The following is a 27,009-nucleotide window of genomic DNA, read 5'->3' as shown; positions in this document are numbered from 1 at the left end:
CTCAGGAACAAACAGGGGGGTGACCAGAAGGCTGGCATGGGGATGCTCCTATGGTAAGTGACCCAGAGCAAACCATCACGGGGGGAACATGGGGGTACACAGAACTGGCTAACTAACATTTATCAGAAACCCTAATCTGAACCAAGCCCAGGATGCAACATAGGTAAAGAAGATAGTGAGAACAAATTTTAGCTGAAGGTGTCAGAGGATTGCTGCTGGAACCATATATTAAATGTGGATACCCAGTATTGGACTAGATAATCACACTGAATTGATAGGTTAGCACAGCTTGCAATGGAAGGAATATGTTTGCTGAAAATTTATGTCAAGGTTGCCTTGGAGCTGCCAGCCTCATACCAACAGATTTCCTTGTCTGTAGAGATTAATTTTGTCACTAACGTCTGGAAACTTACCATTTCTGACTGCTGCTGATCAGCTGCAAACCTATTTGAAACCACTGCCATATCACCCCTAACACCATCATTACTAGAAATGCAAGCTTCAATAAGAGGGAGGCAGGAAAGCACCTTATGGTTTGAGGGCATGAAAAGCTTCATAATCTCAAATGACAGCTTTAGAAGCAGCTGTTTAAAAAAGAAAAAAACAATCCAAAGTTTATTTTTTTTTTCTCTAAGGAAAAGGCCCAAGTTTGATATTGTGTTTTTAGCTTTTGGCAAAGTTTGCTCTATTGGGAAGACTTTGCACAACCACGGATCTATCTATGAATGTGAGAGTGCTTGCATTCCTGCTCTTCATGTTGCCAATTTTAGAACATATATGTCCATTAATAATTTAAAAAACATTTTAAATATGGAGGTTCACATTTAGACTTTCAGGTTTATGCTTGATTTCCATCAATACAAGGAGCTATCTTTGTATATCCATCAATACAAGGAGCTATCTTTTTTCTGCATATTTTTAGTTACATGAGGTTCACACAAGCTGTGCCTGTCTCAACAGTAGGTCAAAGGCAGCAGCAGATTCCATCATGTCTTCAAGCCCTCACTGTTGATCTCCTAGTTAAGGACCTTGCTGGAGTACTCTGTGATTCCCACCTAGTCTATATATTCAGATTTCTTTTACAAATTAAAACAGAAAGTGAAGATGGGAAAAAAAGTGGAAATGTTAATTTTCTGCTCTGAGGTTGAGGCTTCAGCAGACCCATCCACTCCAGGAATAATGGAAATCTAAAGTGGAAATACCCCAGGTTTAAATTTCCATATGCCAGGGGGTTTCTGTTTCTGAACATCAGATTCAAAGTCAGTTAAGAAATGTCATCATCTTCTGTATGGGCTCTCTGAAATCTTTACATAGCATGTTACTAGCAGAGAGAGGCCCTGGTGGAACTTCCGTTTGCATTCACACAGTAAGACAGCAAGTGACTAAAAGAACTCCAAGAGAGAACAAAAGGACAAAACCAAAGCAAACTAAAAAAAAAAATGTTGCTTAGCAATGCATGCTGTACCACTCCAGGGGTATGGTCTTTGTCACAGATATTTACATGTTGTGTGTAGAATTTATTGAAAAGCAGAGAAACATTTGTGCAAAGCCAAAAGCATAAATATATGGTGAACTGCATTTTTTTCAGCACTAAAAGATCAAAGTAGAAGAAAAGGCACAAGCAAAAAATGCAAGTATACATGCATTTTTAAAAGTTACTAATTTGGAAATTGGTGCGTTTTGTTTCTTTTTTTTTTTTAGATTGTCCTTACTTGTCCTTTCTACTCCTACCCTATTTGTGCCATTTGGTTCAATGCACCGAGTGATAGTTCTGTTAGGGTTTATTTTTATATTTGCAACTTTGGGCCCATGAAAGCTTCAGAATGGTAAAAGAAGAAATATTTAACTTTAAAAACTGAGTGCTGGAAGAGGCCTGACGAGAATTTCAGGGTTTAATATTTCTTTTAATGCTTTCATGACTTCAGAATTTTAAGAAACTGAGGAACTGGAAGAATGGAAAAGGTGGAAAAAATTAATCAACATTGCTCATATTATTGAATTTAATTGCAAGGAGCAGGAAAATAAAAATATGTAAACTGAGGACTTTTCAATTTTTACATTAATTACTGTCTCAAAATCTTTTAAGGATTATAGTTGGAAAAAACTGTAGGAAAAAAAATCTATATCAATTGTTTGCATTCTTACAGGTGTTTTGTTTTAATTTCTTTTTTTTTTTTTTTTTTTTTTTTCTAGGAAGCCTTGCCTATTTAGACATCTCCTTTTCCCCCATTTATGGTTGGTTCCTTTGCAGCAGACTGCTACAGACCTCATTCCAAACTGGTGAGTGTACTTTTTATACATTTCCTTCTAGTACAGCACATTCAAATGATAAAAAGCCTTATCATGTGCTCACTGAGTACATGAAACCCAGGCATCATGCACACTAGTTTTTCTCATGGATTGATTGGTGCCATGCTTTAGGTTTCAGGTTTCGTGGTTTCCTGTAAGGTACATTTCTTAGTGCAGCATCACAGAATGTCCAAGGTATATTTCACAGCTTTTTTAAAATTCTATTTTATTTTAGCCTATTATCAGGTATAACGCATAACCTTTTTTATAGCAAACTCTTGCTATGAGCATTTTACAGCATAAACTTGCATATGTATGAAAATATATAGAGATGGCAAGGCATAGATGAGGCAGGAGGTAGAGAATATTTTTAACCTCTAACATTCTCAACACTTGGTGCAAAACTCCATTTATTTTATAGTGGAATTTGTACGTGTCTTCCAAGGATTAAAAAAAAAATTGAATTTAAGGCACAGAAAGTGTCGTATTTTGGCTCTAATATTACAAGGCAGAGACACCTTGCTGTTTGTGCCAGTATAGATAACTATGATCTTTTATCACCTTAGAAGGAATCCTTCTGAGGAATAGAAATCCTCAGTACCTTACTGATCTGTTCTTCTTAAACAAGCAAGTCCTCTGCTTCATTGCTGCACAAGTGAATGACATTTTACGATGTGAGAAATGTGAGAGAAATACACATAGGATTACTTGCTTGTCCCCCAATAATCCCTTAAATTCTTTTAGCCTTTCCTACCGCTCACCACCATGTCACAGTGACATGTTAAACAGTCTGAGTTACTTGTTTATTCACAGTTTCCATGAGCAGTGTGTTTTTCTAAAAGGCTGTGCTGGACAGCAAGGTCAAAAGCTGCTACTTTGTTTTCTCCTGGATTTTGCACCCTCTGAAGGGAGACAGAGATGGTGTTATCTCTGAGAGTGAGTTTAGAGGCTTTGCTGGACAACCTTTGGCAAGTGCAGGGTAGAGCAGGCAGGGAGCCTACAGCTGGCGTGCAAATCAGCGAGAAAGCAGAGAGCACAGACACAGAGGTGACAGAAAGGAAACTTTCATAGACAGTCAGAGGAGTCTGCTGCAATCCACTGTGAAAACTGCAGGATGGAGAACAAGGTCAGAAGGAAGGATGGGCACAGTGGATAGGGGAGAGATTTGTTCTGAAATGGTTTAATCTGTGTTCCCCAGAAATGTTCCTTTTCTATATTGTAATGGTTACCTTGTCCTACCCTGTGACCTAATGAATTATGATTTTTAACACTAAAAGCCTTGTTTTGTCATTTGATGTAGGGAACAATGTTGGCACACCTACCTTATGTCTCTGGCTGACTCAGCGTCACATCACATTAGCTTGCAATTTTCACAATGAGCAGCCTCTTGGACATAGGACAAGAGGAAAAGACTTAGCACACTGCCAGTCTATATCTAGATGAACTGAAATGGAAGAAGACTTACAGTTTCCCAAAACAGGGAAGGGGATATGAAGGTAACATTCCTGAAGTGGATGTAGCATAGAGTATTTCTCCTCTAGTGCCAAGTCAGCTGCTGCTGGGAGCTTATTAACCTCTGTGCATGGCCATTGAGGAATGAATTCCTATCAGTTTACAAGGCATAGAAAATGTTATAATGCAGAAGATGGAAAAAGACATGATAGGACAAACTGAGAGCAGTCTGAAGGGCACATCTATTTATTAAGCCTGCTGAACATTGCCTCCTGTAATAAATAACAGGCTGGAGATCTCTCCAGGTTTTGTAAATAACTTGGTGTTTCTTTCCTCCATTACAGTAAACATACAGCATGTGTTTAAGACCGTGCCTTAGACTTTCTTTCGCTCCCATCCCCTGTTTTTCCATGGTTGTGTGTTCTCTGGTGCAAACAACATTACTAATTACATGCTAATAGCCTGATATTGATGTAAATTTTATCCAACCATTCCTAACTGTCTTTGGAAAGTTAGAAATGTGAATAAAAGGGTAAATACACTCATAAAACCAAAAGGGAGTCATTCAATCAGTCAGTCAGTTGTCAATCACAAAAATGAGGCTGATATAGGAAAGAGAAAAATACTGCTTTTCAGTAACTTTGCCCCTGCCAAAATTAAGTATAACCAGTTAGATAATAACTGTGCTATTCTTCTAAATTGAATATGGATTTTTTTTGTAAATGTTGGAGGAACCCACATGGGAAATAACTGCAGAAACTTAGACAAAAGAGACTCAGTTCCCTGGTGATGCATCCTTCTGAAATGTCCACAAATGGCTTGAGACAAAATATCTATGCATTTTCTTACTGTGTTTATCTAGTAAAGTGGTCTTCTCTCTTGACTTCATTTTTTCTTCTCTTCCATGTTCCCCTCTTTGCCACTGTTTGGGTGGAGATGTGTAGGTTTGTAAAGGATTTTTCAAAGAAACAAGTCTGATGATTACTCAAAGCATGAAGCATTTCTTCCACTTGAGCACAATAAGGTCAGAAAGACTTTTCTACTGCCTGCCAGGGAGCTGAACATGATTTCAGGGGCTGCAGAGAATAGGTAGGTGCAATTAGCACAGGTTTTTCCCTCCAATGAGTGTGACAAAAATAAGTTTCTTGTAGCAAAGTTTTGGACCTTGATTTCAAGGGGGAACATAATGTAAAGTCCCAATGGCCCACAAGTTTCCAGGAAGGAAGGTAGGCAGAAAGTCCATAGGTTGACTGGACTGTAAACTGAGCTGATGTGCCTGTGTGTACTTTGGTGACTTGTGTGATCCTATTCATCATAATGTTACTTCTTTTTTTCATGTGTATTTATCTCAGGCATTTTAGAATTAAAATTATTATAAACTTTTGAGGTTTTCTGTAGTTTAGAAGAACCTTTTTTAGGAACTATTTTTGTAATACATTAAAAATAAATCACTTTTCACATGGTGTTGTTGTGTAAAACTGAAGTAAAGCAGTGCCTATTCAGTTGGATAAAAATGAAGACAAAAAGGCAAGAGAATGAAGCTCTTTTCTTCAGTACTAAAAAATAAGATAGCTTGTGTGATTGTTTCTCAGTGTTTTGGAGTAGTCTCTCACCTCTGTCAATTGAGCTGTGGTGATGCTTTCACATATAACATGAAAACATGTTATCACTGAGTAATTTCTGACCTTATTCAAAGATAGCTCTTTCTTTACTTTGTCCATCAAAAAGCTCTGTGCACTGTTGTGCAGCACCCTTAGTGCTTGCAGTACTTTGTTGCTGGTAAGCTGAATCTCCAGCACAACAGTAGGTAGCTACTGATCAATAGAGACCGAAGATGACATATTTCCAGAAGATGCTGGCTGTGAGCTTCTGAGCCCTCTGGAGAATGAAGTTTGGGATGACACACACACAGAATCTTAAACAGCCTGTTTTATCCCGATTCTGTAGTCGTTACTGATCCATGCATCTCTGAAAGCACTCTTTTCCCACAAAGCCGTGCTTACTTTATGAACGTCAAAATGGCAGTTTTAAAGGTGAATAGGATCCAAGCAGCAATCACATTCTTCTTCACAGAACTCAATGCTTGTTGCCAAAACTATTGTTTCTATCATTAGCTTTATTACCAGTCTAACTTAATTAGCTAAATGACATTATTTAGTGGCAAGCACTCCAGTACATCTCCTCTAATCATTGGTTAGTTGCATATTTAGTAGATTTTATTCATGTAAATATGCTGGCAAGTGGGCAAAAATGAGATGGACAGAGGACAGAAAAGGAAGCTGAACAGAGTGGCCCTTCCTACACACTTTGACCAATGTGGAAATATTTTTCATAAAGGAAGTTAGGTGGCTCCAGAGGGGTAACTGCATTCTCCTAAGGACAGCACAGCATGCATAGTACCACTTAGCATGAGGCTGCCCAACATACAATGGTAGACAAGCACTACAGGATTTTATTGTATTTACTGCCAGTGCTGTTCAGTGGCATCCAATGCTTGATAGCTATCAAAGGGTGGTTTATATCCTTTGCTACACTACTTTGATGGATATCATCCCATGGCTTTCATTTCCCTTTTTTTTAATATAACTTGTTATCCTGTGACATCGACTCAGATCAGCTTTATGTAAAAGTGTCTTCAAGTTCCTTCACTGCATATTTTACTGTTGCTTCCTTATACATAGGTATAGGTAACTTTCATAGGTATTTCTATCTGGATGTGCTTCAAAAACCAGAGTAATGACCCTGTTATATTTAACTCAGAAAGAAATCTTACCCTCTTGCTACCATAAGATATGGGTAATTTTTCAAAATCCTGTTAAACATAAATTGTGTGCAGATCATCCCTGGTGTATTTGTAGGGGTGTGACCAGATATATATTTTCCACTGAGTTGTTTGTTTATCTCCTTATCTATAATATGTATAATAAGTTCAGATTGAAAACAGTTTCACATCTGTAGAGGAAATGGAAGAGTAACAGTGAATTTCAGAAAACAGAATGAAAATTTAGAAGTGTAGAACTAACAGGTCTGGATATGGACCACCTGGAAGTGTCACACAGGTCACAGCCCACTTTCTCGTAGTTGTGTCATGTGCAGAAAAGAGGGGTTTGGAACCCTCAACTCAGGCGAATTATTTGAGACATCTGTGGTTTGCGCACTGGTCTTCCTGTGAAAGGACTTGCTATTTCATTGAATCAAACTTTCCCTGGACAATATCCAGTCAAGGCCTCTCACACAACACCCATCCACTAAAACAATTGTTGTGCTAAAACAAGCAACAGAAGGACTAACAGCATGGGAAACTATAATGCAAGACAGGGACTGAGCAGGAAAGACTGAGAACACTTTTAAAGTTCTTTCAGTGGTACTCTGATGGACTCAGATGCTATTTTAGAAGAAAACCCTTAATGGTCAGATTTTAAATGTTGTATTGTTTTGTCTCCACACTTTGTGCCTCATAAACTGTAGCAGAATTCTTCAGTTTTGCAGCTGTTGTTGTAATTAGCAAACTAAATTACTTTTGCTTTTAAACCCATGAATCACAGCTAACTGCTTAATGCCACTGCCATAAACATGTGCTTTATTGACATCTTAAGCCTTTTCATTGTGTGAACACCTTTTCTTCTCTCATTCTTCTGCTAGTAACAGTCACCTATCCCTACCCAAATAAGTTGCTCATCAAGCAGCTCTCAACCTAGCTGAGCTGGCTACTGATCAGTGGGTTAGTAAGAAACTTTTCTCAAAACTTTGTTCATGTGTTAAGGGCCTAATTTAGCTTTCCTCTTTTCTAAAACTGTGATTGTAGTTGACCCTGAAACTTCACAACATGTTTTGCTGTGTTCAGAAAATTTTAAAAAATATCAGTGCAGACAATTTATCTCATCTGAGATTCTTTTCCACTACCAGTGCTGAACAGTTATTAAATTTAAAATTAAAGGGAAAAAAAAAAAAAAACAACAACAACAAAAAAAAAAAAAAAAAAAAAAAAAAAAAACAACCAAAAAAAAAAAAAAAAAAAAAACCAAACAGAAAAACAAAAACAAAACCAGAAGAGGAAATCCACTGCATGTCACCTGTGGTGACTGCATTTCATTGGTATCTGAACTCATCCCTTTGCTTATAAAGGAGGTTGGATCCTTTGATATGAATGAAACACAGATAAAAGCTTTTATTGCTAGCAAATAATGTACATATCTGGTGAAACTCAACTGTTTTTTTTCACATTCCAAGAGGGTGAATTTATTCTAATACTTTGAAAGCCATTATATTAACTTGAGAAGGATTTGAAATAAAATGCTTTAGTATTTACATATACTGTGCATTGCTCACTGATAAAGAGGAAACATATTCTGCAGCACTATGACATTTCACCTACCTCTCCATATGGATGTGAGGCTATCAGGAATGGATACCTTGAATCTGCATCTCTATGTGCCTAACTATAATTACATTATAGTAATGTGTTGAAATTCAGATGCTGTGCTGGATATAAATGCAGTACAATTTTTTCAGGTCATGGGGAGATTGATAAGAATCCAGAGAAGAATTTATGTACTGCAATACCTAATTTCTGAGAGTTCTGCAGACAAACCATTTTCTCCTTTTTTCAATGCATTGGTAAAGGGAGGTGTCCCAGAAACTTGCAAGCCAGTCAGAGAGTCACTTGAAATAGTAAAGCTCTTTGAAAATACTGAGGGTAGAGAAAGGTATTAAACCCTTACTCAATAAGACATACTTATTTCTCTGACACCAGAATTCTTTTATGTAAGAGCCTGAGACACCACTTTTACACACTGCTAAGCAAAACCTGACAAATAAAAACTGAACAATAAGAAAGTCTACAGAAAAGTCCCAGCCACTCTCAATACAGTAATAGAGTATTCATCTCAAAGGATGCCAAGGTTAGAGGTGAGGATTCAGTTCTCACAGTCTCTGTCCTAGGAGACTACTAAGATACTGGATAAAAGTGTTTTGTGTGATGCTGTTCAAACACATAGGATAGTTGGCTACACTGGAAGTCACTGATGAGACCAGACATTTAACAGCCTTACCAGGGTATAAGCACAAAGCAGTACAGTAGGATGAGAACTTTTATGGAGATTGTTGGACAGGGAATAAAGGTAGCCTATGGATATAGGTGACAGTCCAGCAAAAGGTTTCTGAGTAACACAGTAAAGCCACAGTGCTTGGTTTGCAAGTCGGTGCTTGGTTTGCAAGTCCTTTTGCAGATGTATCCTGATATGGCAATGACACAGTCACAGCACTTCCCACACCAAAATATGTTTAGAGCAGATTTCTAGCATAGAGTCTAAATTTGTTGTGAATCCTCAGCATTGTAGGCGGCATTTTTTCTTAAAGTTTACAGATTCCACAAACATCCAGTGTAAGCTGTGGTCCTGTTAATGTTGCATATCAGGGTATGAAAAAACCTTTCTTTCTAAAAAGATGGAAAGTTGCTTGTCACAACTGTAAGTAGCTCTCTGTGATCGAAGCAGCACTAAAAAGAACATTTTCTCTTTCTACCTGGATTATCTGTGTTTCAGCAGACTAAAGAAGAAATATAAACAATATAAGAGACTCTCAGAAGTCCATGTAGCTTGTTCAAAGATCATGAAGAAATACGTAGCAATATTTAGGAAACAGCTAATACCTTCTGGAACAAAGCTTTCCCTTTCACTAAAAGGCATTTCTGTTTTCCTATTGGATTCCATGAGATGCCAGAACATCAATTAAAAATATAGAAATATCCCAGAATAACAGTAAGGCTTATCTAAGGCTTCTTAGATCCATCTGTCTTCTCAAAGAAGTTTCGTTTCTTTCTTCACTTGAGAAATTCCAGGATGAGCAACAACAACAAATGATAACAAGAATGAAACAAATACCTAGCAAAACACGAGCAAGAAAGGATTGCAATGCCTCTGCACAGCCAAGTATTTAGATTAATTTTTGATATTCTGGAATTTGTGAAATAAAGAATTATTGCTGTTGTAACTTTCAAAAGAATTTCTAAATGCCTAAAAAAAAATTAAATGGGGATTTCATTAAAGAATAAAACTGTTGAAATGTTCAATCTGGACAAATTGTCCCAGCTCATTCCTTTAGTGATTGAGCTATATTTAGAGGAAACGTCAGAACTGAAGGTGTCATGGAATCTACATTTATGCAGATATTCTATTTACTGCTACTCAAATATTCAGAAATCTAAATAACAAGGAACTACAGGAAACTATGTACCAAATTTGTACATCTTAAAATGGTGGTGTTGAGCTCAGTGAAACTTTTAGGTGTAAAAAGTGTCAGAATTTAACTCCATACTTTGTTTTCAGATATCACCAGCAGGGAAATGGATTTATTTTTTAATTCTTGGAGGATCTGTCTAGCCATTAGACAGAACAACTAAATGGATCAACAGGAAGCTGCAAATGGGATTTTTCTGTAGCTTTGGTGTTACTGAAAATGGGATATAACTGCCAAAACTATTGCTTGTGTTGTAGAACAAATTCTCTCTTGATGTAAAATGATACAATTCCATTGACTGCAATGACGTTACACCCAATTTATGTCAGAAAAATATGTAGCTCTTTATCCATTTATCTATAAGCTGGTTGCTGTGACTTAATTTCAAATGAATTATGTTACTGTTCTTGGTCTGTGCCCTTGCAGTGCTTTATTACATAGAAGGCTAGCTCAGCAGAAATAAATAAATATGTGATTTGCAGTCTCAGCAAATGTCCTAGCCAGGAACATTGGCCTCTCTGCAGTGTTCCAGACTAATTGCCCCCAGTTTTCTACTCTAACCTTCATACGCTATACTATTCTCCTCATTCTTTTTCCACCCTATCCTCATGTTCAGATTTTGTCCAGTGTCAGCAAGACTTTAACCATCAGTCCTTATGTATTCAAATTCCTTTAGAGTATAGCTTCATCTACAGTGATCATAAGAAACATGTGTTACATTTAAGAAAGTGCATTACTTAAGAAAAGGATATGTTTTAAATCTTTCCTTCTTAAGCTCTTGCCTGGATTTCCATGTTTCATAGTGTACCCTAACATTTATGGTAACAAATGCTGTCGTTATAATTGTGTCTTATGCTCACTAGTATATCATCATCCAATGTTTTTCTAATTTCACAGTCAAAACCTGCCATCAAATATCATAAGCAGTTTAACTGATATTAATACAAGTAGGAAGATTTTTGAGCTTATTTTAAGGCTGATTGGCAGCAACTTTCTGTCCAAAAACTTAATGCAGTAGCACTAAGTTAATGATAAGCATTAATAAATCATGCTTGAGGTCATTTCTTAGGTACTAAGGACCTTTTGATGATTAGCGAGCATGTCTGAAAATTGTTCTGGTCACCTACTTAACAGTCTGTAGTTTTGGAAGGCATTAATCCAGAACATTGACTTAATTTTACCATTAAGTCTTCTAGATTATAAGAAGTTGTTTGTGAGGCCTATTGGATTCAGTGGTGTACAGGAAGGATGTAATTAAAGAAACTGTAAGTAGTTATTATCAGTTAGAAATAAGTAGTTAGTTCCCAGCTACTTATTTTGGGAAGCACCTGCTGAATTTAACAGGATTGGTTTCCATAGTCCAGCTGCATTTCTGCTGAACAGTTCAGACAGGTGTGGAGCCATAGTCTGTGATCTTTGTGTACTTATTTGCTATGAGAGACCATGGACCATTTTGTTGAATATAGTATGTAGGTAAAAAGTAAAATAAATGTCCACAAAACCCATGATATCTGTGAAGTGGAACTGTGTTGTTGCTGAAATCTTTTATTAAGTCTCGTGTTAGAAAAAAAGCACGTTTATATGCACATGCAGATTTTAGGTAAATATTCCTGATGGGACTTGCCTTTATCTGCTCTATGTTTAAAGCCAAATTCGGAGTTATCTACTGCTGATGTGTTTTCCAAATATGCCCTTTATCCTTCTTTCCCTTCATGTTTCCCCATCTTGCTCTGTTCAGTTCCTGAGCCAGTCTGGACTAGGGGAATTCTGTTCTCAGTTCCTACCTTTTGGATCATAATTTCGTCTTCTTTACTGCACCATTAAAATGACTATAATGTAGTCATTGCCTTGTGGCTTATCTGACCTGGTGTTCTCCTTCTTGTGTCCCTTGTGGACACTTAAAAAAGAACCATTATGAAATAAGATTATCACTATGGAAAATTTTACTCCTACTCTCCTTTAGTTAGAATTGATATAACTTTTGATAAACTCAAGAGGAACAAAATAGGATCTTGCATCATCTTTTTAATATTGTATGCGGTTCCTGTGTCTCTGGGGTGATCCCAAACACAGAAGCATAGTATAATGTTGTATTTCCTTTAGTTTTTGTGTTCAAGGGCTTGATAAGTCTTATCCTTCTGTCCTTTGTCAGTGAATCAGGCCATATACTATGGGTAACTTTTTGTAGGCATATCTGGGTTCACCAGAGCTGAAAAAAAAATCTTAGATTTCTTTTCTGGGAGAGGAAATTTTGTACATGTTTTTTTCTCTCTAATACAGTTAAAAAAAGAAAAGATGATTCTATGATGTTTCTGATAAATTCTGAAGAGTATTATGTTTCCTTCAGAGAAACATATTTGTAACATCAAAAAAACCTATTTTTTCATAGTTGTTGATACTGCATTTATATAATTGTTCTAAATGTAGTCAAATGTATTTTAAAATGAAATTATACTGAAGTTTTAGACAAAATATTCCTGATACTACTCTCATACTTCAGTTGATGTGACTCACACATCAAACATCTGTCTTTGCCCTAATGCTCTCCCTCTCCCTAGTGCTTACTAATGCATGTGTCCTCTCTTTCCTGCCTGTGCCCCACACCTGACTGTAGCAAACCCTGTCTCTTTTCAGTAAAATACTAGATATGCTATTTGTGTTGTACAAATAAGTCAGTGTAATAACCAGAATGAGTGAGGGATGAGAATACCTGTAGTGCAATAACCTGTGTAAAAAACAGAGTCCCAGTACACCCAGAACCATTTGAAAGACTAACATTAAACGATTTTTGTAATGTTGCTACTGACTTCAGGACAGCTATTCTATATGTTTGCTCTACAGGAAATCATGCACATGAAAATGCTAACTTATAGAATCATAGAATCACAGAACAGTTTGGGCTGGAAAGGTCCTTTAAAGGCCATTTAGTCCAATCCCCCTACAATGAGTCTGGACATCTTCAAATAGATCAGGTTGACCAGACCCCCATCCAACATGACCTTATGCAATATTCATCTGAAGAATGTGCAGAATCTTCCTTTTCCCCCGCCCCATATATTATTCTGTATTATAGATTTAAATATCACTATATTAAAATTTTATTTTTGCTATTATGGTAAAAAACAGTTTAAAAATGCTTTTATTTCATTGGACTTTTTATGAAGGTGTGATATTTATACTTTAAGCTAGTATCACTAAAATAACCCAACCACTTCATGCAAATTTAGTACCACGACAAATTTAGTAACTTAGATCTATGGAAATTCTGGATGGAACAAAATAAATTTCTCTACTTTACAAGAAATACCCTGAAATTGAACAATTTCAATTACAAGTTTTAAATATTTATTTCATTGATACAGGAGAGTTATTGTAAATTAACTGGGCAAGAAAGTGTTATTCCCCTTATATTCCAGTCAGTTTCTTCCAAACTTACCATTTCTGTCCACCCAGCCCTGACGAGCTTTCAAACATACACACACTGTAGGTCAAGTTCTGTATTTGGCTTTAAGCCTGGGACTCTCTTGACAGCCTCCTGCATAGAAGGAAAGTATTGACCTTAATCTTTTCTGTAGGTATGACACCAGTATCAAGAGGGTTAATTTGTTAGTCTAAAAGTGCATGTGAACTTAGCCTGTCAAGTTTTTTTTTTTAAGTCTGAACTCCTATACATAGTCTTAACATTAAGTATGAAATATGTGGCTGCCTTGGAACAGATACTTCATTTCTGTATTCGATCAGAAAGTCCTTTTTGTTTACAGTTTTCCTAAGTTTTCTTGAGTGACCAATTATACTGAAGATATATTGAGCCTAGTACATGTTGAAAAATCCACCAAATTCTGTGCTGTTGCTCTATTTTCAACACAGTTTAATTTGCCCCCTTGGCTCATGCATTCTTACAGGCTTTCTGTACAAAGTAGACTAACTCTTTTCCTTGTAGTGTAATATTTATCTGCCCTAGTTTTGGAATTTTTAAAAGAGAAAAAAAAATATCTCTAACCTGCCCTATTCTCTCTTTACAGTCAATGAAGCAAAATAGATACCTCAAGGGAATGATTCTTCTCACCCTAAGATTGGTACCTAGGATACATCAGATGGATTGCTCTTCGGAGGTGCCAATTTCTTTCTAGTTACTATCAAGGGAACTTAGGGTGACTGGCTCAGTCTTACGTCTGTAATTTTTAGATGTCTGAAGTTATGTGACGTAAACTGTTCTTTCTTATGATAACATTGTCTGAGGATGTGAATAATTAATTATCTTCAGAAATATTATCTTGAAGACAATAGTGTTTTGACTGCGACACAAAATGTTGAAGATAATTCAGTGTACATATATTTGAAAGTTTTGTGCTGCTCTGGCAGAATCTTGGAAGATTTGATGAAATAAGCAGAGTGAGCACTGGTGCATTACCTGTACTTCTGGACACATGTAACCAGGATTTCATACAGAAAACTAAATACTTAAATTGTATTAATAGAATTAACCACATTTAATGTCAGAAATCTACAGTGGAGACATCTATATGTGTTCTAGCCTTTTTAGGCTCCTTTTCTAATCAAGAGTTAGAAATAAGACCTTTCAAGGTACAATACTTCTGACTAGATGCTCACTTTAAAATGAGTTGAACAATGGTTCAAAAGTTTCTGGTTTTCTCCACTGATTTTAAAGCAAGACTGGTGAGTGGGATGAATTCAAGTGCAGATATCAAACTTATTTCTCTGCTATTCATGGATGGATCACAAGAAGAAAATAATTTCAAACAACTCCAAGGGGCCAAAAAGCTGTGCTGTGAAATCTCAAAACTGTTTAGTGGCCCTCAGCTTTTTAGTGTTGCATAATGCTAATTGTTGCTGTGACACTGTACAAATATTTATGGCTCAAATGTGACATTGATTGATAATAAAGTCCACCTCAGCTGTGTAAAGACAATTATTCCATACATAGTTACCTGTTACATATTTTTTTAGAAAAGAACTCTAGAACTAATTTACAATGATGGTAGAAAATTAATGAGATGATGAGATTATTTTATTAATATCTCAAGATTTTGAATATAGACACACATCATCATAAATACTTCTATTTATAACATGATTTTTGCATTTTTTGCATCTTGGAGACTGGAAGTGTTTTCTCTATGAAAGCTTTTTCCTTTTTCAGTGCTATAGTATGAGTTGTTATATTTCTTCCTCCTAAATTTGAGGAATATATTGCTTTTATTGTTTTGAAAGCCTTCATCAGCTTGAAATGGATGAGAACATTGGCACTGTATTGTTTTTTGTTCTTTATTTGAAGTTCATATAGATATATAAATATATTTAGGAATAAAATATTTTCCTTTTTTATCTCTTGCAAAAATATTGCTATGTAATCCTTTAAGTAATTTTAGTTTCTGTTTCCAGATATCATTCCTTTTACTTTTATATACTGTTCCCACAACCAATTGCCCAGTCTCTTCAAGTCAGCTTATAGTCTTCTCCCTCACAATGTCTTTATTTCTATTTTTTAAGTCATTAACAATTTTAATCATGTCTGTATTTATATGTGTGCTAAAAAATCTCTGTCAAGACAATAAACAGTAAATAAAGCAGTGACTTTATTTTACAGTGGGACTTGTATATATTTTTTGTGTTTTAGTATTAATTTATGAATAGGATATTATTTTGTTTTGAGGAGTGCAAAGCAACCTTGCATTTCATAGTCTACAAATTGCTGCATCTAGGCTCCAGCGATACAATGAATAACAATAATGTGACAGTAAGAGAGAATATGGTCTAGGGTCACTTGTGAGGTCCAGTGTCAATCACTAAATGAAAGTGATTGATAATCTGTTAAACAGGGTGATGACATATGAGAGCCCAATGTTTCTCCACTTTACTAATTTTTAGGAAAAAAAGATGCCAAGAGACAAGAAAAGATTTTCCACAATACAAAACTATGTGGAGAGGATTATACAAACCACTGAGCAATTCTTTTTTTAAACCCTCTTTGTTATTTACATCACTCCACTGAAGCCTTAAAGACAAGTTACAAAAATTACATGACCAGCAATCTGTGGAAAATGCAATCAAATATTTTCTTATTTTTGCTTGGAAGAACATTAGGCCACCAGGTAGAATGAAACATTCTGAATGAATGAAACAAAAGCTGCCATCATATGTGGATATGTATCCCTAAAGCACACAGTTCATCACTTGTTTACTCTAGTTTGATGCCTTAAATTAGAGTTGAAAAATGTCATATGTGGGCACACATGCGCAGGAGAAGTGGCCCTAGGGAATGAGGTGAGCAGCACTCACCTCTGCTACACCGTGACTTGGGCTGGTGACATAGACACCTCATACACCTCACAGCGTTTCTGAAGCGCACACAGAGCATGAACCTTCTCTGGAGAGTAGCAACTGTGGGCATTTCCACTGAAATGCAGGGCCAGAGGAAAGGTGTCCCTTTTCTCTTCACTCAGCCAAGCAGCTTCCAGTTCAGACACTTTGCAATTTAGGTAGGAAATGAGAAACTTATTGTCAGTCTTTTTCCCTGATTAGTAGTCATACCTGTGCCTTTCTCCTGCTCCAATTTTCTAGTGAGGGAAGAGCCCCATCCATCCCCATGGATGTTTCCTGCTATTGCACCCTAACCAAGATACAGAAAGGTGTGGGATTCCAGGAACCCAATGGAGGCCATTTACAAAGCTGGACTCTGTGATGAATGAATGGTCACTGATAAGAAGAGATCAGCCTTCAAATCCTTATGCCTTGAGTTGTTTATGCATTTCACACTGCGTGGTGATTAGAAGATCAGAAGCAGGCTGGTGAGGACTAGAATCTGATTTCCTCCACACCCAAGCAGAGGACCCTCAGAACTTGAATGTCAAGTGATCTTTCTCTCCTGTTCTCATTTGCCACAAGTCTTGCATTCCTTTTCATATACTCAAACAGCTACACATAAAAACCAAATTTTGCACTCAAGCAGACTAAAATGTATCTGAATTTCTTCCAGGTGAGTTTCAAACCCAGCACAGATCCCTTCCTGGGCAAGTGCATGTAGCTACTAGGATAGTGTATATAGTCAGAGACCATCACTGACATCTACTCTTTAACAAATACAAGCCTGCTCAGCTAAGCCTCCAAACTGTCAGGAATGGACCTAACCTGTGATTCCAGAATGATAGATGTTTCTTCTCTCTGAGAAGCGACTTCTGCATACAGAAGTATGTGTGAAGTGTTACCTATTGACTAGCTTTATGCAGCTCCTTTATGATTGCAAAATACCTTTGTAGATCATCTTTCTCAGGCTGTATTTAGTCATTTCAGAACAGTCTTACAGCATTCTGGTGTTTCTCCTGGGTCCAAAGCAGCCACTGCACCCAGCGGGGCACCGTGGCTCCTCTGGTCCTGGTCCCGCCACTGCTCCCGGGCTCCATGGCTCCAGGAAGGTGGGTCGGCCACTTCTACTGCCGCACGCGAGGGACCTCGATAAAGGGGGTGAAGGAAGGACCAAATTCCTCGTGGCAGGAGCTGAGAGCATTTTATTGATGCGCTCTCAATCCCTGTGTTGAGAAATATGGCCACCCAGGTCCTGCCACGTGGGAGTTTTATGGAGGGTGGAGTGGGGGCTGTCACGTGGTCTGGGGAAGCCAATAGGGATGCAGTAGGGGACGGCACCGGGACTGGGGCGGTTCTGGGGCGGTCCCGGGGTGTGGCGTGGCCCGGGGGAACCAATAGGGGCATGGCAGGGATGGTGCCGGGGCCCCGGGGCAGTCCCGGGGCTGTGGGGGTGTGGTGTGGAAGGCAGGAGCCAATGGGGAGGCAGCAAGGGCGGTGCCTAGGGTCCAGGGCGGCCCTGGCCACGGGGGAGGGGTAACAGCAGGAAAGCGCCCACAGGAAAAGATGGGGGGGATGGGAGCCGGGCCCGCATGGTAAAGCTACTCGGGAACTGGGTACTGCAGGGGGGGAAACCCGGGCGATAAATGGAGGTACACAGAATTTGATAACACACACTAGAACCCCGACCTAAATCCAAAGTCCGGGATGCAACACAGTCTGAGAAGATGCTTGAGTCAGGATCTGTGAGCCACTCAGTTAAAGCAAGCTGTATCTGGCATGAGGTGAGGTCAGTAGGGTCAGGTCATCATGTTCACAGAATCATAGAATATTCTGAATTGGAAGGGACTCTCAGGGATCATTCGGTCCAACTTTTAGCCCTGCACAAGACATCCAAAAAATCACACCATGTGCCTGAGACCACAGTCCAAACATCTTGAACTCTGTCAGGCTTGGTGCTGTGATCACTTCCCTGGGAAGCTTCTTCCAATGCCCAACCACCCTCTGGGTAAAGAATCTTTCCTGATATCGAACCTAAACCTCCTTGTGGTGTTAGCTTTCGTTCTCCCCAGCTGCACGCAGCTCCTGGGAGCCCGGCTGTGGCGTAGCTTACACGTGCTGCCGGGGTTTGCTGCCATGGGTTCCCGGACACGGCTCCGTGTCTCGGGCACATGGGCTGGCCAGCCTCTGTTACCGTGCGCTAGGGATCCGGTAAAGAGATAAGGAATTTGTCCATTTACTCCGTGCTTGGCAGGAACGGTTTATTGGTCACATGGTGCGGTTCAATGGAAAGACACAACTGCTCCCGACACTCGCATGGGAGAAAATGGCCCCTGGGTGCCAGCAGGGTAGGATTTTATGGAGGGGTGGGGCGAGAGGATCCATGGCCTGCTGTCCAATAGGGGCGGCTGCCGTGGCGGTGACACCAGCAACAGCGACCAACCAGAGATGCAACACCTCCTCTGACATAGCTTCTGGCCATTCAATGTAGTCTTGTCACTGATCGCCACAAAGAGATCAGCATCTGCCCCTCCTCTTCCCCTCACAACAAAGTTGTAACTGTGATGAGGTCTCCCCTCAGTGACCTCATCTCCGGGCTGAACAGATCAAGTGACAGCTGCTCCTCATACAGCTCCCCCTCAAGGTCCTTCACCATCTTTGTTTCCCTCCTTTGGATACTCTCTAATAGCTTTATATCTTTCTTACATTGTGGCACTCAAAACTGCCCCAGCATTCAAGGTGGGGCTGCCCCAGTGCAGAACAGAGCAAGACAATCCCCTCTCTTGCCCAGCTGGCAATGCTGTGCCCGATGCACCCCAGCACGTGGCTGACCCTCCTGGATCCAGGGCTCTGCTGACTCATGTTCAACTTGTCATTGACCAGGACCTTGTTGGTCATAGAAGATGTATAGGGACTAACCAGGATTGCTCTGGTAAGTGCTTTACATTCCTCTAAGCAACTGTGTCTCCTTCTTTCTGTCTTTGCAGCACTGACACCTCAAGGGGTACAAGCACAAATTTTCTGAAGGGGGTAAACACTCAAACAATACTGGGATTCATGTCAACCATAATTACTTCATGTATATGTGTAGAAATATGTATGTGTGTGTGTGTGTCCAGTGACTCCTCGATCTACTAATTCTGGTTGCAGTACAGTTCTAGGACTCAGTATAGTCTGCTGCACCATCCATAACTGAGTTAAAGGAAAATAAAATTATTTTTTTACTTTATCAGCTTGATAATAATGCAGGGTTTAATTGACCTCACTGCAGCAGAATTTCTAATTCTGAAAGAGAAAGTGAAAAGACAGGGATCTTAAATTTTGTGTTAATAGATCTTAATGAATCACCCTGAAATAGCTGGCTCAAACAAGTCAGAACACTGTCAGCCATCTCAGTTTGCTAAGAATCCATTTCTCTTCTAAGAGATAAATGAAGTTTCTCAGTGTGGAAAATGCAGAGTGCTAGTGCTATGCCCTTTTATTTTAGAGTTGATTTATTCCAGTTGTAATGAAAGGTCACAAATTTCAGTGTTCCTTTTTTTCTTCCTTCAATTCTTACAAATGAAATTTTCTTGAGTAAGGGTAACATGACATCTGAGAGTATACTTTGTGTCAGTCAGTTCTCCTACCATTATCTTTGTGATTCAAATGACCATTATTAAGTTATATTCTAATTTTTGTCATTAATAATATCTATATTCTAAAGTCCCACCTAGTGTCTAGTGAGTTAATATAAAACTTTTTGATCACTTCAGGGTATTTTGAATCAATCCCTGTGTTACCTATCACCCCAAATGTTTTTCAACATGCCCCTTGTATGTTGACCTTATCATGTCAATGAATTCCTAGGGAAAAAGAGTCAATAAGTGCCTATCTGCCAGTCAGGTGACATTGGCTGGTATGACATTGTATTCTGCAAATGCCACTTGGTCTTTGGAACAAAATCAAATTCAAATGCTAGTTGATAATTAAAACTTTCAGTGTTGGAATGCCACATAAGGAAAAACCTATTTACATATTATATTATACATAATCAAGTTGTATTCTTTATCCTGAAGAATGGAATTGTAGATTGTGATAATGAATGTGATAGGAGATAGGTTATAAAACCAGCTTCAGAGCTATGAAAGAAAGGAGATCAGAAGGATCATGTAAAATTATTCCACATTATGCTCTTATTTAATTTAATAGTGACAAGCAGAAGAAAGGGCTGGGGGTAAGAAATCCCCCAGAAATGAAGGACTGATAGAATTTCAAAAAATTCTCTATTATAATAAAAAAGTCTGGACTAAGGCTTAGTGTTAGATAAACTATGTAGTTTTCAGAACTATGGGGCAAAAGAAGATACTGTAGGAAAGAAGTAAGGTGTAAAATTTCCACTTGCATCTTAAACAAATACTAAGGTTTGCCTAAAAAGTACAGAATCCCCTGATAGGACATTGTCTTCAGGATACCTAAATTCGTTCTTATCTGTGATTCTAGATATCTTGAGATGAGTTGTTTCTTGAGCTGCTTTTTTTGAAGCCTATGGAAGAGTGATAATGGAAATTGCAATTACAATGTTTTTAACCGTTGTTTGGTCATTATATGAAAAGAACGAAATAAAAATTAGCAGCCAAAGAGCTGAAACTGTGAAACTGTGAGTTTTCTGCACAGGTTGCAGAACCAGTGAATAAGGGAAGAGATAATCAAATGGCACAGATATCTTAAGTACAGTGATAGTACTTCAGAGAACAATTATCCAAAGTTAATTTTGAATATTTGAAATTACCTCTTGCTGGGTTTGCTATGTATATCATTAGAAATACATTCTAAAGCTTCAGTTCAACATGTCTTTGTTCAGTTAAAGACTGTTCTTTGTGTTCAGTTCACTGATTTTACTCAATTCAGTTCTTTCTCAATTTTACTTAACTTCTGACTTGAAGACTGTCTTGTTCCTCTTCAGCTTTTTCTTCTTTAGGCTAAAAAAGAGAAAAAAGCATTTTTTGTGATAAGATACACCATTTAGGTATTTGATCATTCTTGATTTTCTTCTTTCAGACTACCACCATTTAGGCCACCTTTTTGAGGTCTGGCACAGAAATCTTATTGCTCCTAACCAGAGTTGTATTTGTCAAGGTGTTTGTTCAATATCAGTGTAGTTCTTGTTACTATACCAAACAAGTAATAAGACAATTTTCTAAGGTCACTGTTAGTGAAACTTGTACAACTCTTGCTAAAAGTCTTTCCCTTTCTCAACTCTTTCTAATAACCCTAAAGAGTACACATAGCCTTATTTACTTTAAATTTTATGATGTTCATTGTCTGAAATAAGGCCCAAATTCTGACATTGTCATCTTCTATTAGAACAGGGAAACCCTTACAACTTCTTTTGTTCACAATATGCAGAAATCCAAAATCCGTTTCATGCAAGTGAAGTCAAAATCCCACATTTTAACTGGAACTGTGCCCTTTACTATAATATTCATAGCTTTTTATTATTTTTAATAGAATTCCTTCTGTTAGAATTTGGCTTAAAAATGTAAGTTATTTAACAGATATAATTAGGTTGCTAAGCATTAACAGTTAATTATCATATTAATAAACAGTTATTACTCCCTTTCTATACTGAACCATACCAAAGCAGCATTATTATGTATGCATTACTCTTAGGCAACATAATTGTCCTTAAAGGAAATCATTACAATTTAAATGAAATTGGGAGCTACTGTTTAGGGAAGGATGTAGGGCATGCATAGTACATACTAAGAAAGGAACTGTAATTTCCCCAAATCACATCTTTGCAGTAATTTCACATCACAGGGTTATCTGTGTTTAGTTAAGAGGAAAACAGTTTATTTTTGCCTTGCAGTTTTACAAGGGCATTATTCAACCAAGGACAGGCCAGTCCCTAAAAGGAAGGTAATGCAGAGTCACTGCATTTTAGATTTTAATATACATTAATAAACTATTACCATGACCACTCTGACCATGATTTAAAACCTGTTGTATTTCAGACTATATTCTAAGGAATGGATTTGCTGTGGAACTAGCATATACTGCCCAAGCAATGTGAAGCATAGACTGAAGGCTAGAAACACCCTGAATAACATCCAGTGTAAAATATATCTCTGTACAGAAATAACTGTGCCTTTTTGCTGACTAGACTTTTGCTTGCTTTTGCATGTTCGTTCGGTTTAAAAGATACACTAAAGATGTGTTCTCCTCAATGACATTTTTTTTTTTTGTCACATGAAGGTTAATTGTTTGACTTAATCTCTTTGACATCTGTTAAAATACAAGAAGTTTGAACATTAGTTCCCGGTATTTTCTTAGACTGATAACTAATTAATGTTTTATACTGCCATAAACATTTCCTTAGTTTAAGTAAATGACTCACATTTACAAAAAGGTTATATCATGCGTGGGTGCTAAGGATTTTTCAGATGAATTTGTAAAAAACTCAATATTAACTTTATTAATAAGCATTACTTGATAAATGTGACACAGCAAATGATGTGGCTCATAAAGTACTATAACAGAAAGCAATCCCTAGCCTGTCAGAAGCAAGACATTAAAACTTTTGGGGTTTTTTTGAAAAACAAATGCCAAAATAGCGAAGAAAATTCCTCTAACCCATATTAGCAACAAAAGTCTGCTTTATGTTTGATTTTTCATACAATTTGAACCCTTTTCCTTTCAAATATGTTAGGCTAAATTAGAAGTGGCTCATCAGTACCCATTTGAATTGTGTCAATATAAAAACAGAGCAGTGGTAACAATCAAGACTAATACACACAAATTGAAACCAAGCATCTTTGAAAAGAAGCTCTTTGTCCTGTCTTTAATATGAGTTTTTAAAGGTGAAATTCTTCCTTTCTTGTCCCCAGTGTCAACCAGGAATACTGCTTTGAGTCCTTGAAATAAACAAGAACAGACTTTGACCTCCTTTCTGCAAAGGCTGTTACTACCTGCATCACAAGAATAAGCTCATGTGACTTTCTGAATCCATACTTACATTGCTTTTAAGAAACATTAAAAATAACTTTTTTAATATTGAGAGCTTCTGTCAATGACATTCATTATTTTCAGCTTTATTGGCATTTGAAGCCTACGATTTACTGCTAGAATGTGAATGTGTGACCTTACACAATAGTCTCACCATTCCTGGGTTTTACCTAGTGCAATTGAATTGCCTGTAAAGGAAGGTCATCAAGGCTGTCAGGGAGGGGTTATGGCATTGCCATAGTTGGCATGAGGTAGGGAGCAAAACTTGTGATTAGACATGTGCCACTGCCAAAAAAGCCAGCTGAACTGGGTTCAGCTCACTGCTCTGAAATAGAAATAGGCTCTTGGCTGCAATCACTCTGATACTCATTGTGCTACCAAAGTGCTTTAGGGACTTATAGAGAATATGTGCAGTCCACAGCACATGTTCTGAGGCCTTTTGGCCACCACATTCCCATTTAATTACAAAAATCCAGGCTTGGAGATAAATTCCAAATTTGTTTGCATCAAATTTGAAGATAAACCAAAGAGCTGGGCAGTAAAATCTAGTAATGTAACTACATACTGCTAGAGCTACTTGATGGGATTTAATCCAAGATTTTATTCCAGAAGGAATACCACATTTTTATCTCATTCCTTAGGAGCATGTGTGGCTCATGTGCATCTGTTTATGGTCTCCCACTGGATGTTATAATAAGGTCTTTAGACTCAATGAGATGGCAGTACTATAAGACAATGTTCAGATAAGTTGGAAATGCTTGATTTGAAGCCAGAAAAATCTATATAGGGAACCTTGGCAAATAAGAAGCATAATTTTACCTGATCCTCTGGAAGGACAAGAGGTCATCCTGTGAAAAATGCAGGCTATCAATACTGGCCAATAAGCTATGGGAGATACAAGGAAGGATGTGTGATGAATAATGTCTGAATAGGAAAAGCTTTTCATGATAACGAGAAAATATCTGTTGTCAAAACATCCTGAGGTGGAAATGTTCACAAATAACATTGGTCTATTATTTGCCATTATGGATCAATCTTCCCATTATTTTAACTTCCAGGTAAATTTTTACATTCAGTATTTTCTGTTTTTTCTAAAGTTATTACCAAAGATACAGGATTTATTGCTTATCAGACCTAGTCAGTCAAGATAATTTTCCCCGGTTTTCCAGATAGAGCTTGACCTAGCATTTTTATTTGATTTACAGGAAATACACATTCAAGAATAAATAACCCTACAAGAAGTATTTTATAAGCAACAATACCTGACAAAAGGTAGCATTAGTAGAAGGGAAGTATTTGTGTGGAACAACATATCCTGGTTTTCTCTGGGGGAATTTTGCAGCACTTCTTGTTTCCTGTAATAGTGCATCACAGTCATATTTGAGACGGTATTACCAGTCTTTCATAGGAGTACCTGCATGAAGATTGTATGTAATTAATTATCCTTGGTTTTGGTGTTACTAATATGGAGGGTTTTTTTCTTCTCTACAAAAATATGAGTCAAAGGATCACCTGAGCAATCAATAATGACTTTTACCAGACAGCTTCCAAAAATCTGAGTGTGAAGATACTTATTGACAGGTTTTAGTGAATATAAGTTTAGACTAAGCTGTGCCAGTCAGCAAACTGTACAGATATGTTTCTTTTAACCCCAAGAGTTACTAAAGAAAAATACTACCAACAATAAAACTAATTAACATTTCATCAGATGAATGCCATGGGACACTGTATGCACAGATCATCATCTGTGACTTTTCTGAAGAGGTATAAAAGGTACCATATGCTATTAACTCTGAATCCTGGTGATGACTGACTGCAAATATAATGGATTTTCTTCCTTTAAATGTCATCAGGAACACTTAATTTCTTTGCGAAGTAGACATCCTTAATATAAGTCTAAGCAATACTTCTCTTAAGGCTTCTTCTTTTCTGCATTTGTATTTGCATAATTTTCTTATAAGACATTAAAATTATAATATTGATAATATTTCTTTAATACTAGCTGACTTTTACAATGCTTTTATTTTGAAATTTAATACTTTCTTTTGCATTTAAGGTTTTTTTGTTAGGCTAATACTATAATAGTTTGTAGTTTATTCTGCAACAAAATTTCCATGCAAAGGCCTGATTTTTCTAGTTCTTTAATTTTAGAATCCTAGAAACTATTCTTCTTTTTAGATAGTTGAATTTCTACTGTATCTGAAGGGAGCTAAGTAGTGGGTATTTGTGTCAATCCTAAACATCAAAGTTCTTAGGAGACTTCTAAAAAAAGTCTTTCAATTTTTCCTTCTAAAATGTGAGAAAGCAGGAAAAGAGGAGAGAGAAACTTTGTATGCCAATGTAGCTAAGACTAATCCACAGAATCAGAAAGCAGTTGATTGAAATCTAGTTTCAAACTCCACTAGAACTTAATTGTGAGAGACAGAACTATGCACCTGCTGCGAGCAAGGATTGATGGGGCAGGGGGAGGCCTTACACCTGTTACCTGGTAGAAACTATCCTCATACAAAACCCTGTTGCCAATGGGGCTTTTCTGTGGAGAACTGACAATATATAATAATCATTTGTATTGTAGAACTGATTATATACAATTCTGCAACATATTAGCTATCATCATTAAAGTATATCACACTCTGAATGAAAACAGTGGAACATTTTGAATTTGAAAATTGCATGAACTAGTTTAGTTAATACTTAGAGATGTATTTGTTGGCCAGTGAATAACATAGGCTTTTAACTCCTATATTGCTCCTAGTGTTTTGCTAGGCTTGGAGGAGCAGGGTAATGTGTTGGTAAAAGCACATGCCATGGAAGCAGTGGACAATAAGCAAGGAGAATGCATCAAAGGGGAGGAGACACAATTAAAAAAAACAGTTTATGTATTGTATAGAAACTAAGGAAACATGGAAACTAAGAAGTTAACCTGAGAAACCAGAACTAGAAGGGGTATTCCATTACATCCCTGTTATAAGAAACATAAGACAAAACCTTCAAAATAAATTCTGCATTTATGAAGATCTCTTTCCTTCCTTCCTTCCTTCCTTCCTTCCTTCCTTCCTTCCTTCCTTCCTTCCTTCCTTCCTTCCCTTCCTTCCTTCCTTCCGCAACTTCCGCAACTTCCGCAACTTCCGCAACTTCCGCAACTTCCGCAACTTCCGCAACTTCCGCAACTTCCTTCCGCAACTTCCTTCCTTCCTTCCGCAACTTTCTTCCTTCCTTTTCAGAGCAGCTGGAGGAAGTCAACCCACTGTATGCTTGAATGACTCTCTGGGCAATACAAATGAGTCATCAATGAGTTTAGTGTGCAGCAGGAGAAACATGATACTGGAACAAAATATTCCAGTGTCTATTTGTGTAGTATCTAGCATAATGGGTCTCTGCTCCTGACTGAGGCCTCTGGGCATTCCAGTGATGCAAATATTAACTAACAATAATAGAAGGACAAGCACTTTATTTGCATCCATGTTGCCATCTGTTGTGTAGACTGAATTAATATCATGTTCAGCTTCATTTACTTTTCTCTAATCAGTACACTTCATTTGCTGCAAAAAAACTGACAGTTTGAAAAGCTTCTGGTAAATTTTTAGCGTTGAAAGACATTGTCACTGTTTTTAAAATCGTCTTGCTAATCAGCAGTAGCTGTAGGCTGGAATATAAAACCATATTGATTTAGGGCAACAAAGATGATGGAGGAACAGGAGCACATATCTTACAAGGAAAGGC

At 37.6% G+C, this 27,009-nt stretch overlaps 2 long non-coding RNA genes across 5 annotated transcripts; both read left to right on the top strand.

Moving 5' to 3' along the window:
* Positions 1-16,931, top strand: LOC128783941 (uncharacterized). 4 transcript variants are annotated; one of them, XR_008429297.1, is made up of 7 exons: positions 1-53; positions 2,194-2,280; positions 2,422-2,484; positions 3,590-3,785; positions 4,686-4,830; positions 14,001-14,090; positions 16,561-16,931. It is a non-coding gene; the product is annotated as an uncharacterized LOC128783941 (long non-coding RNA). The 4 variants fall into 4 exon arrangements; XR_008429298.1 differs by having other exon boundaries at positions 4,678-4,830; XR_008429299.1 differs by lacking the exon at positions 1-53 and adding an exon at positions 77-163.
* Positions 16,932-18,949: 2,018 nt separating this feature from the next.
* On the top strand, positions 18,950-23,277 carry LOC128784264 (uncharacterized). Its single transcript, XR_008429411.1, has 4 exons — positions 18,950-19,231; positions 22,151-22,200; positions 22,296-22,396; positions 23,169-23,277. It is a non-coding gene; the product is annotated as an uncharacterized LOC128784264 (long non-coding RNA).
* The last annotated feature ends 3,732 nt before the right edge of the window (positions 23,278-27,009 follow it).

The sequence above is a fragment of the Vidua chalybeata genome, chromosome 2, assembly GCF_026979565.1.
Source record: "Vidua chalybeata isolate OUT-0048 chromosome 2, bVidCha1 merged haplotype, whole genome shotgun sequence".
Taxonomy (NCBI): Eukaryota; Metazoa; Chordata; class Aves; order Passeriformes; family Viduidae; genus Vidua; species Vidua chalybeata.
Note: the sequence above shows the minus strand (reverse complement) of the source record. Positions and strands in the feature narration are given on the sequence as shown.